The sequence below is a fragment of the Hemiscyllium ocellatum genome, chromosome 14 (assembly GCF_020745735.1).
Source record: "Hemiscyllium ocellatum isolate sHemOce1 chromosome 14, sHemOce1.pat.X.cur, whole genome shotgun sequence".
Classification (NCBI taxonomy): Eukaryota; Metazoa; Chordata; class Chondrichthyes; order Orectolobiformes; family Hemiscylliidae; genus Hemiscyllium; species Hemiscyllium ocellatum.
Window position 1 is genome coordinate 84,971,814 of NC_083414.1, and position 12,020 is coordinate 84,983,833.

The following is a 12,020-nucleotide window of genomic DNA, read 5'->3' on the forward strand; positions in this document are numbered from 1 at the left end:
AACTGTATTTTAACTGAGAAAACACAGTTGAATTGATTTCATTATATTTCACTTCATGCTAACATTTATTGTATTTCGAATCACAATAAGAGTTTCCTTTTTACATATATAAAACTTACTTAAAATTCATCGCACGTTTACGTACAGAAAATAGCATTATCATCTGCTTGTTCCTTCCTTTTTCAATGACTGTTCATTTTGAAATTGTGGAAGCTGTACTTTGTTGAAAGGAAGGGAAATTGTCTTCAGCTGAATATTCACATTGATTTAAAAATGCATCAGTCATTCAAAGTACAATGATCACGCAGTTTTGTCAATTTGTCTTTCAAAGAATTGTCATGAGATTCCTGTTTATTTACGACCATCATTCTTTTACTCTATTGTTATTGTAAAATAGTTTAATTTCCAGTCCATTACTCACAGAAACTACCGAATTAATTCCCATTTAAATTACAACAATAAAACAGCTGATTAGTTTTCATTTGATTAACCACATTAAACATAATATTGCAGTTCCGCCGTGCTGAGTGGGAACATTATGAAAGCAGCTTGTGAGGCTGTGGAAGTGTCTCTATTACTAGACCTGATGGATGGTTTCAGGTCACACCTTCAACAGAAATATATCAAGAGCTGCTCTGAATGTTGATTAGAGAGTAGCTAAGCGCAGACTGAATTGCTTTTCAGTCCAACATTAGATCTGCTTTTATCTGTAATATCAATAATCACAAATCTGATGCTTATTTGTGTCAGGTTACCAAGAAATATATGTACGGGAATCCCCCATTTTTGGAAAGTTCGCTTTAGCCACTTTGCTTTTACAAAAGACTTACAGTTGTCCCTAGTTTCTCTAACTGAGAGAAATCTGAAGAGGATTTTCACTTTAACGAAAAAGGGGGGGGGGGGGGTATGTTTCCCATATAAATTAATGCTTCTTCGATTTATGCATTAACAGCTTGTGAAAGGTTTCATAATAACGCTATACTTTCTGATAGTGGTGATACCTGTATCTAATTCTGTTGCTTATAAGTTCCTGGAGAATATTTGAAAATGTTGCAGAATTAAAGATTACGATGTTTAAGTAATGTGATTGATTTTTTTTGTTACAAAGGGGCAAGTCCAAACAATTGAAACACATTAAACATTATTCTCTCATGCTATAAATTTGAAATAACGTTGATATCTTCTTCAGTAAACTAACAAATGCTCCCACCTATTACTTGTCAGTCAGCTGGTTACCTACTTTGTAACTAAATGTTGTGATTCACCTAAGTATTACTCTGTCCTTTAATCAAAGTGAATTTGTAATTGTAGTTCAATTTATGAATTGTCAGGAAATTGTTTTTATTTTTCCATTCACCAGTCTCCCTGCTTTAGGAAAGATGTTGGGAATATTGCAAGAGTTCAGAAAAGTTTTACTAGGGTGTTGCCAGTATTGGAACATTACAAGGAATTCAGAAAGGAAAGGGAGAGTCGGGATGGAGTAGGTTTTTACAACAATGGTGAGGTCAAATATTAGTTTGTAGCAGAACGGGAGAGAAGGACATAACCAGAAAAGACAGACAGATAGAAAAAGGCACATTTTCTGTGATTTGGTGAGGGGGAGTTATGAGGAGGAGCAGCCCTACTCCAAAAGCACTATTCCTACATCCGTGAAATCACCCAACCCCACCCGAGTCTCAGCTCATTTACTGAAACACTCGCCCATCCCTGTGTTATCTCCAGACTTCATTACCCAAACACACTCCTGGCCAGCCTCCCACATTCAACTTACATGCAATCTCAAGAGTATCTAAAACTCGACTGCCTAAGTTCTCACTTGTACCAAAACTTGTTGATCCATCAAAAGGCTCCTATTAACAAGCAACAATTTAAAATTCTCACCCTTGATGTAATTCCTGGCTGTGAACATCCCTGTCTCCCTGCACCACACAACCTGTGAGATCCCGACAACTCATTTTCTTTCAGACTCCCAACGATTTTTTTTTCATTGCTTCACCTATCTGGCTGTTTCTACTGTTGCCAAGGCAACAGGGTCTGGAATTCCCACCCTAACCCTCTCAGACCTGCTTTCCTCCTTTATTCCTGAAAACCTGCTTATTTGGCAATTCTTTTGATAACCTGACCTAATATCCCCATCTGTGGCCTTATGTCAGAAGCTCTCAATAGTATTTCTGTGGAATTATAAACATGATAAAAGAAAAACAAACTGTTGTTGATTTGCACATACATTGTCAACTCTTCACTGTCGCTGAGTGAATAATCTATAACAGCACTTACCCAACCACATTGTGGGAGTAATTTCACCACACGAACTGTAGCTGTACAGGGAAGTCAAACATCACCTTCTCCACAGGCAATGGGGCTTTGGCATTGATCATTGGGATCTGTGGAAGGAGAAACACAGCTGATATTTCAGGGAGTGCTAAATGCATTACAGGGAGGGAAAGTGTTGCAGCATTTGGGATTTTCAAATTTGTGTTTTACAATGTGCCCTAAGTTCTGTAAAACCTCTCATCCCATACCTTGAAAATTCCCTTCTCTTCCTGGTCAATATGTCTTTCCTTTCCCCTGCCCTGCACCTTCACACATTTCCAATGCCTTGGCCACAACACACACTGTGCTGTCAGTGAGGTTTATCAGGTGGTAAAGTATTGTCCCGCCCCTCATTCACTCCGATTGGTTGAAGGACCAACTGGCACATCCTGGTCCCCCAGCCTCGTCCCCCCACTCATTGGTCCTGCGCTGACATCAATAATCCGAGGCCCATTGTGAGCTGGAGCATGCTCAGTGATTCCTGCTTTTGCTGTTGTTCATCAGGTATGAGAGAGAGAGAGAGAGGGCTCATCCCTGTTTCTCCTGATGTCAGACAATAACAACAACTACCTGCATTGTATGGAGCCTTTCACATTGACAAATCTCCTAAAATGCTTCATGAATGATGGAAACGTTGATTAAAGAGAACGATTTTTAGATACAACTTTAAGGCAGACAGAGGGGGTCAGGGAGGATATTCCAAAGGTTTGTGTCCTCAGCAGCTCCAATCGTGCAGTGATATAGTGGGCAACAGCTTACAATGGAGACAGTTAGTGGCTAACCACAGGTTAACAACCTCATGTCGTAGCCACCTCATGTCACAGCCTGTCATTACACACTACCTATGGTTAGCCACTAATAGTCTCCATTAACAGCTAATCAGCCTCCCCCAGTCAGATCGTTATCCACTCCTTTATCCAACCGCTCTTCTCACTCTATCCCCACCTTTACTCCTTTTATCTTGCCCCCATCCCCCCACACTATCTTCTGCACATAAACGGACTTTTTTTTTCTCAGTAACATCAGTTCTGTGGATGGGACACCCGATCCGAAACGTTAACTCTGATTTCTCATCACAGATGCTGCCAGACCTGCTGAGCTTCTCCAGAACCTCCTGGTTGTTGTTTCTGATTTACATCTTCCACAGTTCTTTTGGTTTTAATTTATCGGGAGTTTGTAATTCAGGTCCTAAAGCCTCTTTCCCAGTCTCTGCTGTCTCTCCCACCCCCACCCAGTGACACTGCACCTGCACAGCTCATGGACAGGTGTCGTCTTGCTGGCCACACCCCTCATTCACTCCGATTGGCTGCAGGACCACACAGAATCTCCTCCCATTGGTCTGGAGCTGCCGTTAATCAAGCCGGCGCCGATTGAGAGGTGAGCTCCTCCCTCTCTCTGCTCTGGGATGAGCTTCATCATTCACAGTGAATGGGGCAGTATCACAGAGCACTGGGGCTGGGGGCTATTCAGCCCATTGGAGCTGTCCTCTCTCCCTCTGGAGATGGTGCAAATCTGTCCCAACTACCCCCAAATCTTCCCTTAAAAAGTAAAATTCCAAGTCTGTTTCAAAATACCTGCTGAATCTGTGTCGTTCAGACTGTTCCAGATGCTCAGAACTTACTGAGTAAAATAGTGTTCACATTTTCACCTTGTATTATTTGTCAATTACTTGAACTTAGTTACTAAAAATTGTGACAGGGTTAACAATTCTTCTCTTTCTTTGCAAATTCAAGACATTGGAACAAAATCGGCACCAGGTCAAAATCACTGCTTCACCTTCTCAGCTCCAAGGATAATTATCTGTGCTTCAGCTAGCTCTGCACAAAAGAGAGAAATGCATCTTAATTTATTAAGATCAAAGAAACAGACCTATGGTCCAATTCGTCTGTGCCAACAAGGAATCCTAAAATAATGAATTCCCATTTACCATCTATTGGCCTGTATCCATCAAAACCCTTCCTATTCATGTACCCAATTGGAAGCCTTTTAAATGTTGTGATTTTTCAGCCTCCACTACTTCATCTGGTAGCCCCTCCCATACACACTCCACACTCAGCTTGAAAATGTTGCCAGTTCGATCCCTTTTAAATCTTTGCCCTCTCAACTTAAACCCATGTGCTCTAGTTTTGGACCCACCTAACCTGAGGAAAAAGGATGCCAGCTGCTCACCTTATCCACGCGCCTCGTGATTTTATAAATCTCAATGAAGTCACCTCTCAGTCTTTGACTCTCCAGAGAAAATAGCCCCAGCCTATTCAGCCCCTCCCTGTAGCCCAAATCCTCCAATCCTGGTAACGTTTTTGTAAATCTTGTCCAAACCTTTTCAAATTTCACAACATCCTTCCCAGAACAGGGAAATTCAAACTGAAAACAGAATTCCAGAAGTGGCTTAATCAACGTCCTGTCCAGCCACAATATGACGTCCCAGCTTCTGGATTCAATGCATTGACCATTAACGGAGAGCGTTAATGGAGTCCCATTTGCCAGCGGTTCACCCTTATCCCTCTAAAACCTCCCTCTTCAAGTACCCAGTCAGACGCCTTTTAAATGCTGCAATTGTACTAGCCTCCACCCCTTCCTCTGGCAGCTCATTCCATACTTGCAATGCCCTCAACATGAACACGATGCCCCTTAAATCCCCTATAAATCTTTTTCCCTCTCACCTAAGCCTGCACCCTCTCGTTCTGGAGCCACCGAACTTGGGAAAAAGTCCCTGACTGCTCACCTTATCCATGCCCTTCATGACTTTATAAGATCACCTCTCAGCCTCCAAATCTCCAGGGAAAATAGTCCCAGCCTATTCAGCCTTTCCCAATAGCTCAAATCGTCCAACCCCAGGAAAGTCCTTGCAAATGTTTTCTGAACCCTTTCAAGTTTCTCAACATTATTCCAAGAACAGGGAGATTGGAACTGAAAACAGAATTCCAGAAGGGCCTTCATCAGTGCCCTGTCCAGCCACAATATGACATCACAACAGCTGCATTCAATGCATTGACCAATAACGGGGAGCGTACCAAATGCTGCATTCACTCCCCTGCCTACCTGTGACTCTACTTTCAGGGAACTATGAACCTGCACTCCAAAGTCCCATTGTTCAGCAATGTTCCCCAGGACTTTACCATTAAGTGCATAAGTCCTGCCCTGATTTGCCTTTCCAAAATATAACAGCTCACATTTATCTAATTTGAACTCAGTCTGCAATTCCTTGCTCCAATGGCCCATCTGATCAAGATCCTGTTGTATTCTGAACTAACCTTCTTCACTGTCCACTACACCTCCAATTTTGGTGTCTTCTGTAAACCTACTGACCATATCTCATATTCACATCCAAGTCATTTATTTAAGGGCCCAATATCCATCCCTGCAGCACACTGCTGCTCACAGGCCTCCAGTCCGCAAAGCAACCCTCAATCATCATCCTCTGTCTCCTACATTCAAGGTAGTTTTGTAATGGCTTGCTCTCCCTGCATTCCATGTGATCTAACCCTGCTAACCAGTCTGCTTTGTGGAACCTTGTTGAATGTCCATATAAACAACATTCACCGCCTGGCTTAATCAATTTTCTTTGTCACTTCAAAACACTCACTTAAGTTAGTGAAACACAATTGTGCATGTACAAAGCCACAGTGACTCTCCCTGATCATTCCTTACCTTTCCAAATAGATGGATATCCTGTCCTTCAGAATCCCTTCCACCAACTTGCCTGCCTGACTTCAGGCACACTGTTCTCTTGTTCCATGGCCCCTCCTTACCACCTTTTTTAAAATAATGGCACCTCACCTGTCACTATCAACGATACAAATATCACAGGAGAGGCCCAACAATCAGTTCCCTAGATTTCCAGAAAGTTCCAGGATACACCTGATCAGGTTACAGGGCATTATCCACCTTGATGCGATTTAAGACATCCAGTCCCACTTCCCCTGTAACATGGACACTTTCAAAGTTATCATTGTTCATTTCTCCAAACTCTCGAGCTTCCATATACTTCTCCAGTAAAAATGACGTGAAATATTTGCATATATTTCACACCCTCTGTGATTCCATAGACAGCTTTGTTGACCTTTAAGCGGTCCTATTCTCTGGTCCAGTTAATCTTTTGTCTGTGATATATTCGTTTAATCTCTTTGGATTCTATTCCAGGACATCCCAGAAAGGCCTACTTCAAGGACCGTAACTTTCCTCCAACTTGATCAACAATGCCCTCCAACACATACCCTCCACTTCCCGCACCTCCACCTTTACCCCACCCCTCCAGCCACAATAAAGAATACAGCCCTGCGGTCTTCATCTTCCACCCCACTAATCTCCAGATACAGCGCATTAACCTCTTATTTCTGCTACCTAAAGTCAGACCCCACCATAGACATATTTCCCTCCCCACCGCTATCTGCGTTCCACAGAGACCATTCCCTCTGCACCTCCCTTGTTAGGTCCACACCCTCCCACCAACACATGCTCCACACCTTTGACCTTCCCTTACCGCCACGGGAAATGTAAAATGTTCAGCCACACCTCACTGAGCTCTGTCCAGGACCTCAAAACGATCTTTTCACATCAGGCAGAGATTTGCCTGCACATCCCAAAACCTCATATACTGCATCTGGACACTATGGGAAATTTAACATGGTTCATCCAACTAACCTACACATCTTTGGACTGTAGGAGTAAGTTTGAATATCCGAAGGAAACCCTCACAAACATTGGGGAGAATGTGCCAACTCCAACACAGACAGTTGCCTGAGGCTGGTATCAAACCCAGGTCTCTGTTGCTGAGGAAGCAGCGCTAATCACTGAGCCACAATACTGTGGGATCTTTGGTGCTGATGTGCTGCCCCACTGATAATTCAGTCACTCACCCTGCCTCATTTCCTAAGAGGCAGTGATGATGGAGTGAAATTATCACTAGACAGTTAATCCAGAGACCCAGATAACGTTCTGGGGACCTGGGTTTGAATCCCATCACGGCAGATTTTGGAAAGTGAATTCAATAAATATCTGGAAAAAAATAATCTAGTGACGACAAGGAATCCATTGTCAATTGTTGAAAAAACCCATGTGGTTCACTCATGACCTTTAGGGAAGGAAAATGCCATCCTTACCTGGTCTGGTCTGCATGGGACTCCAGACCAAGAGCAACGTGGTTGATTCTTAACTGCCCTCTGGGTAAACGCAGCAATAAATGCTGGCCGAGCCAGTGATAGCCTCATCCTGTGAATGAATAAAGGAAACAGGTCAGGTTTTGTTCCTTCTCTAGTAGGTACATCCTACAAACTCAATCAGAAATGTTCACGTACACACTGATCAAATACATTTCCATCCAAGCCCTTAACACTACAGCACTCCGAGGCCATGTTGGTAAAGTTAAAACCCCTTATCATTGCAACTATATTTTTACAGATAACTGAGGTCTGCCGGTAAAATTGTGTCTCAATTCCCCGCTGACTATTGGGAGAGAGTCTATAATACAATCCCAGTAAGATGGTCATCCCTTTCTTATTTCTCAGTACCACCCAAATAACTTGCCTGGATGTACTCCCAGGAATATCCTCCCGAAGCCCAGCCATAATGTTATCCCTAATCAAAAACACCTCTCCCCCTGCTCTGTTGTCCCCTTGCTATAGCATCTATACCCTGGAACATTAAGCTGCTAGTCCTATCCATCCCTGAGTGCTGCCTCTGTAATTGCTGTAATATCCCAGTCACATGTTCAAAACCATACCCTGAGCCCACCTGCCTGACCTGTCAGGTCTCTTGCACTGAAATAAATGCAGTGTAACTGGTCCGTCCCACCTCATTCTGTAGCTTGCTCTTGCCTGCCTTGACAGTCTGATCTGGTGAACTGTACAAGCCTCAGACTCACCTCTTTTCTCACTATCTCTTTAGGATTACCCCGACTCCCTCACTGGTTTAATGCCTCCCGAGTGGCACTAGCAAATCTCCCTGCTCCTCAGGACCCCATGCTTTCCCCTTCCTATGTCATTGGTACCAATGTACAATGTCCTCCCACTGGTTATTTTCCCCTTTGAGAATGTTCTGCTCCCTCTGAGAGATATCCTTGACACTGGCACCAGGGAGGCACCACCCCATTCTGATCTCTCACTGTCAGCTGCAGAAACGGCAGACTGTGCCCCTGACTAGAGAGTCCCCTATCACCATCGATCGTGTGGAACTGGATACACCTCACATTATGTTAGAAGCCAGTCTCAGTACCAGTAACTTGGCTGTCAGTGCTACTTTCCCCTGAAAGTCTATTACCACCTACATTTTCCAAAACAGTACACTTGTCTGAGATGGGGATAGCCACAGGAGACTCCTGCAGTACCTACCTACCCCTCCTAGCTTTTCTGGAGGTAACCCACCTACCTGACTGTATCTGCAGTATCCTGAGACTGCCGCCTATCACACTCCCCGGCTCCTGTCAATTCCTCACTGCCTTTAATCACTCCTCCACCAATCCATGTGATCCAATAGGATTTGCAATCACACTTCTTGCAGACAAATCATCAGGTTCATTGAAACTCTCCCTAATCTTCCGCACCCGACAGGAACAGTAGGCCACTCTACAACAGGCCATCTCTCCGCCTTAACAACCTACAGACCAAGACAAAGGCATAGTCTTACTGCTCGAAAAATACTGCCCGAGAATAACTTATTGCTTACGTTTTATATCTTAAACATTTAATCAAGAGACCGTAAGACATTAAAAAGAAATCCACACCTGACTCATGATTGTAGATTTAATAAAATAAAACTGACTAAGATTGATGTTTGAAGAGACTGAAACTCACTGAGCTGATCCCCGGCTCTGAGTACTTCCAAGGGTGAGGTCTCTCTGAGGGCAGCTGGGAAATGTCACTGTTTCTCTTCTCTGCCCACCCCATTTCCAGAGAGGTTTTTAACTTCACAGCAAGTCAGCTCAGAGAGGTCACTGCTTGGTTTTATTCACTGGAGGGTGCCTTTGCTGCCCAGACCAGTATTTATTGGCCACCTTTACTTGTCTTGGAGAAAGTGGTGGTTAACCGCCTCCCTGAAATGCTGCAGTCCATGTACACCACAGTGATGTTTGGACAACAATCCCCCTCTGGCCCCACAACCCTCCCTGTCTCTGTAATCCCCCTCCGGCTTCATCACCCTGCCTGTCTCTGTAATCCCCCTCCCGCTTCACCACCCTCCCTGTCTCTGTAATCCCCCTCCGGCTTCACCACCCTCCCTGTCTCTGTAATCCCCCTCCAGCCCCACAACTCTACCTGTCTCTGTAATCCCCCTCCGGCTTCAGAAATTACATGTCAGTGGCATAAGATTTTTATTTGGATTCGTTTTTGTTTAATAAACCACCTCCCCCCTCCACAAAAAAGTGACATATTTCACCCCCAAACAAATTTCTGTTGATTGACCTTTTGGAGAGGCCGACACATGGACACCGCAGTATTTTATCTCACATTGTACACGTAGAATGATGGAACTTGCTTTTAAATATTGCTAAAAAAGGAAGGCAATGGCTTAATGGTATTCCTGCCAGATGAGTGATATGTACAGTGTTCCGATGATTAGTGTTAGAATCACAACATGGCTGATGGCAGCATCGGAATCCAATACAATCTAGAATGAAAAGGCGAATGATGACCATGAAACTATTGTCAATTGTTAGAAAACCCAACTGGTTCACTCATGTCCTGTCGGGAAGGAAACGGTCATCCTCACCTGGTCTGGCCTACATGTGACTCCAGACCCACAGCAATGTGGTTAACTCTCAACTGCCCTCAGGAAAAATACATTAAAAACTGTTAACAAATACCCCGCAGGTATCACTTAAAAACTGGCTGTTCCCAATGGGACCATGTGAATTTCTGAACGGCCTGAACTAAAACGGAGTTTCAGCTTCACCTTCTCCCCGTCTCCCCTCACTCTGTTTACACCCAACTCCAGAACACTCTCATTGAGCCAAGCAGCCCTCACAGTGCAGCCCTGTCATTTTCATTGCCTGCTCACACCTACACTGCTCTCAGCCTCCTGTACTGTTCCAGTGTATCTCAATGGGAGCTCAGGGACAGCATCTCATCTTTCAGTTCAGCCCTTTGTAACCCCAGAGTCAACATGGACCTCAGCAGTTTCTGAATGAACAGACAGTTGTCAGAAGCTGGAACATCCCACCTGAAAAGGTACTGGAATTTGAGTCTAAAGGAGTTTTAATGGGAAGTTTGCAGGTAATTGAAAATATCAAGTTTACAGGTTAACATCATGAAGTGGGTGATTGGGTCTAAATCTGAGAGTTCTTACAAAGAGACGAGGTGTAATTTGGATAAATCTGTGCTCCTTCTCAGGCCAATATCTCCTTCCTCAGCTGGAGGGTTCAGAACAGAGCACACACCCAAAGGGTGATCCAAACATGAATTTGTACATCTTTCTGCTTAACAAAAATATTGGAGATATTTTCCCACAAACAGAACTGACAAACCTTTCTCCTTCCACAGTTAAATGCCAATGATATTCAGATCCTGATGACTCCATTGACTGTAAAAACTTACTTTTGAGATCCCAACCTCAATTATTCTGATTTACTATCCTATGAAATAAATTGACAAAACAAAACAGAATATAAAGACATAACTTTCTCTTGGTTTGTGCTTGATGTGTAAATGCCTCTCCTAAAATCACATGCACCTCCTCCCCCTCCCCCATCCCAGAAAGAGGACATGTCCATGCCCCTCACTGTATCTTGCCCCCAATAAAGATGGCGGCCATATCCCAGGACCTATCACCGCCTGAGGGCCGCAGCCATTTTCCCATCTGCTGCAAACGCGGGATTAAGAGTTTCTAATTCAGACTAACGACCCGTACAGAGTGTAATTAAAACTTCCCAGTCTGAAGTGACTCATTACCTCTGTCTCTGAGGCCACTCTCCCCTTCCCTGTTTGCCTCTCCCACATTCACCAACGGCCGAGTCACGTGACACTGCACAGGCGGAGTTACTGGTGACGTGTCATCCCACTGGCCACGCCCCTCATTCACTCCCATTGTTTGGATGACCATCTTTATCACTTGGTCCACCAGTCCCACCCCCTTTTCCTATTGGTCCGAAGCTGCGATCAATCAGCTGGACCCCATTGTGAGGTCAGTGGTGGGATCCTCCCCCTGCCTGAATAAAACCCGGAAGGTGGATGGATGGTGTCAATCAGGAACAACAACCAGGAGGTGCTGGGAAAGCTCAGCAGGTCTGGCAGCATCTGGAAACAGGAATCTGTCCAGTGGCCCTTCCTCAGAACCGATGGGAGCTGGGAACATTAGAATCCTGACAGTGTGGAAACAGGCCATTCGGCCCAAAAGTCCACAGCGTCCCTCCGAATGGTATCCCACCCAGACCCATTCCCCTACCCTATTACTGTATATTCCTCCTGACTAATGCACCTCACCTACACATCCCTGAGCATTATGGGAAATTTAGCTTGGCCAATTCAACTAACCTGCAGATCTTTATACTGCAGGAGATAGGGGTTAAAGAGTAAATAATAGGTAGGGACAGGACCCAGAGAGAGACAGGAACATTTGGAAAGACAAAGGAGTGGATTACGATCTGGCTGGGAGGGTGCATAGCTGTGAATGGAGGGGACAGGAACCTGTGTCTGGCAGCATCTCAGTGGAGGTGGCGGAAATGGTGACTGATGATCGACGTTCTACTGCAAAAACAGACCCGAGCTTCCAGCTGC

The 12,020-nt window shown here is 44.4% G+C and overlaps 1 long non-coding RNA gene across 1 annotated transcript; it reads right to left on the reverse strand.

The window, feature by feature from the left end:
* Positions 1-4,011: 4,011 nt before the first annotated feature.
* LOC132822434 (uncharacterized) lies at positions 4,012-10,838 on the reverse strand. The gene is made up of 3 exons (XR_009645446.1): positions 10,772-10,838; positions 7,416-7,524; positions 4,012-4,130 (listed from the first exon to the last, which is right to left on the reverse strand). It is a non-coding gene; the product is annotated as an uncharacterized LOC132822434 (long non-coding RNA).
* Between the last annotated feature and the right edge of the window lie 1,182 nt (positions 10,839-12,020).